Here is a 6,000-nt window from a genome sequence, read left to right as displayed (position 1 = left end):
GCAAATAGACAGACACACATTCGACAAAAAAGGGAAAAGGTATAAGCTTAAACTATGGTCATTAAATCTCCTCCAAAAACATTAATAATGTTAAAATGGTATTTCAGTATGTCCAAAACTGGTCAGGCTACAAATAATAGTGGACAGATTGTGATCGGTAAAAAACGTGAATATATAGCCAGTTATTTCGACATTCAAGACATTGTTTATAGTGTGTCTGCCAGTATTTTATTTCACTAGATTTATCTTATTTGGGGGTGATGCATGACGGTATTTTAAAGCTCCCAAATGGACAATTGAGTAAATAGATTTTCAACTTAAATTCCAAACAGGCCTTTTCTGTGTTATGTGATAGGAACACAAAAATGAAAGTTACCTCTGTCACCGTACATGCACACACTGCAACTATGATAAAGAACAAGACACCCATATCCACTGTCATATCCATATAATCTACTTTTAGAAGATAGTCTATTCAAAATCATTGACTTCAGCATCCCTTCTCGTTTCTTCTCGTCTCTCCTGAAAGCTCTTCGTTTTTTTAAAGTATAACTTCTGTCTCTGAGGACCTCTTCAGAAAATCTTTACAGCCACGCCAGATTACTGTGAAAGCGTTCCTTCCGCTCCCGAGTTGAAACAAGAAATGAAGAGCAGATTTTATGCCCAAGTTTTTGATGTCATTAAAGAAATGTCAGACTATTGAGATGGTTTTTTTTCCCGTTTGCAATGAAAACTTGCACTGTCTCAGATATTATCATGGTGGATATGATGACATGCAGCTATATGTTTTGAAGGGAGAAAACTGTGGGTTTTGTTGGATCTTGTATTCATATTTTTAAATCATCTTATATCTACTTCCTTCTGTTGGATTTGAATTGCTGAGGAAGTCATGTGTAGCAAAGCCAACGTGAGCCGAAGCTGCCATCAATCTAAAGGGAACAGTGGGGCCGGGCTTTGTGCTGCAACCTCTTGGTTACAGGGCAAATACTTCATCTTTAAAGACTTTACACTCTAACCACAGAGTATTGTAACCGCTCATGGGACAGAAATGTTGTTTCATACCGAAAGAAAAATTAAAGAAGAAACTTCAGAACTTCTCAGTACCAAGGCCAAACTCTGAATTGCTTACAGTTCTCTTCTCTGGTTATTATCAGTGTGTAAATCGAATTGTGTGTGCACATGTGTGTGTGTTTACATTTAAGATGGACTGGCCCTCTCAATTATTGAAAGAAGTATTCAGATCCTTTACCTTTAAAATGACCAATACAGCAATGTAAAATACTCATGTAAAATCTTACGTAAGTAAAGGTACAGAAGTGTTATTAGCAAAATGTGGTGAAGTATTAAAGTAAAAGTACTGGTTTGGTCCCGCTGGTTGATTTATCATGACATATGGCATCATTAGATTATCAATAGAGAACCATCAGTGTGTAAGCAGCATGGTACTGTTGTAGCTGCTGCAGGTGGAGCTAGTTTGAAGTATTTTATATCCATTTTTATATCCAAGAACAGTAGATACATGTGAAGGGTAATCAGGTGATTACTGGGAGAGGCAAGAAGAAAAAGAAAAAGTTCTGATTCACAAATCTGTTTTCAGTTTTTGAACTTTTCTTCTAACCTTTGATTTTTAGTGAGATATTGGAACAATTGAACATTTATTGAAATGAAACCATGTGAGAAGTTTAGAGGGAAAAAAACACTATTTGGTGCATGGAGCTGTTAACAATAGACATGTGAAATGTGACCTTGACTAAACACTTCTGTTTGTAAGATGTTTAATCCTTAACAATGTGATGTATTTTAAAAGTTTGTTATTTTGTCCATTGTGTTGAATCTTCATTCAAAAGTAACTAAAGCTGTGAAATAAATGTAGTGGACTAGAACATACTATATTTACTTCCAAAATGTAGTGGAGTGGAAGTATAAAGTAACATCAAATGGAAATACTCGAGCAAAAAACAAGTACCTAAAAATTGTACTTAAGTACAGTATACGAGTAAATGTACTCTTCACCAGTGACTCTCTTATATTGCATTTCCTCCCCTGCCTCTGCTAATGTGTTACTACACTTCAGCCCTGCAACTGCTCAATATGATGGTCTGGTATAAAAACATCAGACTGGTCTGTCCGGTGCCTTTTGTCATCCTCTCATTGGCTGAAAAGAAATTCTTCACTTATCTAGACAGCCCATCTAATGGCACTTGTCAGAATCAATAGAAGTTTTTGTTTCTGTTAGTTAGGGCTGTCTGTAAGATGAAAAACAGACAGTTGTCAAACCTTTACATTAAGGAGGAAACAAGTTATGAGCAGGATGACGGGAAATAAGAAAACACTGTTTGTGGCACATCATAATACGCTGTCATTTAAAGGAAAAAGCACAAAAAGGGATCTGCAAAGACAATCACCACAAAAACAGTTGACAGCCTGCACAATATATGCTGAATACACACAGCAGATTAATGTCATTCACTTATTGCAGAAACTGTAGAAGGCTGCTTAAAGCTCAAAGCCTAAAACAGAAAACTTGCTTTGAAAGAGAAGCATGGAAAAAAAAATGTTTCCCTTGTGCATTGGTGAAGCTCGTCTGAAATTAACAGTTGAGAAGCCATTGGTTAACACCCACAGCACAGCATACCTGCACACACACTGGTATGTGAGAACCTGGTATGATGGATGAAAAGTGTACATTTGCATGTTGTTCCCAGCCAGCTCATTTGCATCAAGGAGTCAAGACCGTTCATCCAAGTCACGCTCTGCCAATCAAAATTAAGTACGTGTGAGCGTGTGGTAATACTATTTGCTGCAGTCCACCTTCTTTTCACTGTCTACACTTACGGTCTAATGAACACTAAATAAATTATCACTGCTTAAAGCAGCTATAATCAATATTTTGATATGAACAGTGGATTGTTCGACGACATGTATGGGAAGGGGTTAAAAATCCACAGAGGATTATCACACGACTCACCATATCCATTCTGCTCTAAAGAGCATTTCAGCATCTTTTGGCTCTTTTTTTTTCTGACAGAATTGGTTTTGGCTGAAACAGGGATCTTTTCAGCAAAAAGCTCCCAGAAATTGGTGGAGACCAAAAAACAGCTAAAGTGCAGATATCGGAATTACATTCCTCAATTGGACACACACATTACAATAAATGAATACTGATGTTGCTCCTTGGCTGTTAGATGTGTCAGGACCAGAATGCGCAATCAGTTAAATAGTCTTGTTCTCAAAGGTGAGAACAAGAGCTCCTGGAATTAATTGTTATGTTCACTGCTTGTTTCTGCTGCTCTCAAGTGGCCAATTTAATTTTAACCTGTTCAAAACTGTTTGACTACATACATAAGTCACTTAAAAGTATAGCAGAAATGTGATCTGATCACATAAACCTGATTGTATCTCTGCAGTTCCCTGCTAACATGTGCAATTCTTCATATAAACTGTGGGAGGAGTGAGCAAATTCAAATAGGCTACATTTTACGTGCTACTTATGATGTATATAATGTGTTGTATATAAGACAGTAAACAGGGAGGCATTTCATATCCTTTCTGTCTTCCACAAACTTTCTCGAGGATGTGTGTCTGTTTCACAACCACATATTTTTCCTGTTGCTTCATGTCTGTGCTTCATCTCTCTGGATGATGCCGTTGACATTTTGGTATCAATATAAATGGTATCTAAAAAGAAAAAGCCTAGAAACAAGATGCTTTGTCCTGCTCTGAGTCTGTGTGTAAACATCTAAGTCATTATGAATCAGTTTGTCAAGTGACCATGGAGTAATTTCAGGGCTTCAGTTTACCAATACTTCTCAACCACTATGTGACTCCCTGCATTTGTAAATGTTGCAATTAGACTCCACCATGGTAGGTGTTTAACAATGAATGTGAGTTGTAATGGTCACATTGAATACAGGAAAGTTTATAAATCCACCATTTAAAACACACTCATGTAATGTGTTGATATTAGTTCAATCTTTTGGAGATGCTCGCAGCTCCCCCTTAGCTTTTAGATAAAACAACATGTAGAAAGTGATTTTCTGAACAAAACCATGGAACCGCGCAATAAAGCTGCTGTAATAAAGATTGGAGTTGTTTTCACTGGTTCTGACAGACACCAGACACCCATGCTGGACTGAAAGTTGCTGGATGGGGAGGAAAGGAGGGAGAAGGCTGAGAGAGTGAGGCATAGTCTCATGCCCATATGCACAGTGGAGAGGGGCTGAGAATGATGTAAAGCCGAGATGATGAGGAGGGTGAGGAGGCATAATGTGGAGATGATTACAGGGCGAGAGAATGTGTGAACAGGCGAGTGAAAGTTGGAGAAGCGGATGAGAGGTCAGGTGGGTTGAGTGAGTTTGAGAGTTAAATAGAGATGTGTCTACATAGCTGCACAGACCAAATGAAAATATGAGACTGTGTTTTTACTGTAACATTAGATTTCCAGATGGCAATCATTCATTACTTGAACGGTTCCACCCTCTGGCATATCCTGACGACTGCCATAAAACTCACAATGTACAGTGAATGTCAGCAGTGATTCACAAACAATACTCTGTTATATTACCATACATTATGTTTTTATAAGGCTGTTTTTCATGTCATCATGAGGGCCAACATGTTAAATACACATACACATACACACACACACACCACCCTGTGGCATTGCTCACTTAGCAACTCATAGCTCATGCTTGTCTGACTCCTGCTCAATGACGCCCTGCGGTGCTGAACATGAATGAGATTTAATCGCGATTTCCTCTGATATCTTTGCTCTTTTATAAATCGTATCACATAAAGTGTATGGTCAAACTATTTTTCTTATTTCTCACTTATAGTACAAGTGTGTGAAAGTTGTCCACTTGGTGTCCAGTTGTCCAGTTGGTGGTTCATTTCCGAGCTCCTCCTACCAGAGTGTACTTGAGTAATACTCAATTCCAGTTGCTCCAGATGATTAGGGGAATGCCTTATATGATACCTCTGCCACCATCTCTGTCTGTGATTGCTGATGTGTGAGTAATTAGAAGGCACATTTTTAAGTACTGTGGGTAAAATAACTACACGAATGCAAATTAGCTATTTGATAATCCAACTCATAAACATCCATCAATAACTGCCAAGTTTGTAACTGTGAATTTTGATTTATATGCTGTGCAGCCATAGTTGTTCTGCTTCAGAAAGGATAAATGAAGGGATGAATGAAATAAATAGATAAACAGACAGAAGACAAGCAAAATGGATCAAATTATTACAGGAGGACGTACACCAGCCAGATGGATATTGTATTACTAATGATTTAAGCATAAATAGATAGTTATATGAGGCAAGTCAAAAGTTAAGCATTTGTTAATTAGTACCACCCATGAAGTACAGCTCAGGTTGATGGGCATATCATTTTGTAGGTTGTGAGGGAGTATGTTGGTGTTTTGTTCACGAGTAAGGTTTAGGATGGAGCAGGAGATTGAAAGGCAGATCAGTATGGCATCATAAGTGAAGCAGGTCTGGTACTAGACTGTTCTGGTGAAGAAGAGCTGAGCTGGAAGGCAAAGCTTTTGATTCACTAGTCAGTCTATGTGCTGACCCTTATCTATGGTCATGAGCTTTGGGTAGTGAATGAAGAATTAGGTTAAAGATACAAGTGGCTGAAATGACTTTCCTCTGCAGGGTGGCCAGGCTCAGCCTTAAAGATAGGGGAATGAGCTTCAGCGAAACTGAAGTTAGTCTGCTTCCACCTCATTGAAACATGTCTAATAGCTGTCGAGATATTTCAGTCTAGACCAGAGGACAGGCTGACTAACATTATCTTCTCTGGATTAAAGTATTCATCTGTTGTTTTGCATCTAGAAGTAGTTTTTACAGCACAGTTTATACACACTGTACACTGTGTACCGTAAAGGCCACAAATTACCTGGGTGCTAAGCCGGAAACAAGTAGAACTGGTACAAAAACACAAAAGTGTCTTTGTTAGAGATTTAAGGAGATTTATGAAGCTTACTTTGGCCC

The sequence above is a fragment of the Brachyistius frenatus genome, unplaced genomic scaffold (assembly GCF_029030835.1).
Source record: "Brachyistius frenatus isolate BFR_SWC_R1_liver_20210118 unplaced genomic scaffold, ASM2903083v1 Contig_183, whole genome shotgun sequence".
Taxonomy (NCBI): Eukaryota; Metazoa; Chordata; class Actinopteri; family Embiotocidae; genus Brachyistius; species Brachyistius frenatus.
Note: the sequence above shows the minus strand (reverse complement) of the source record.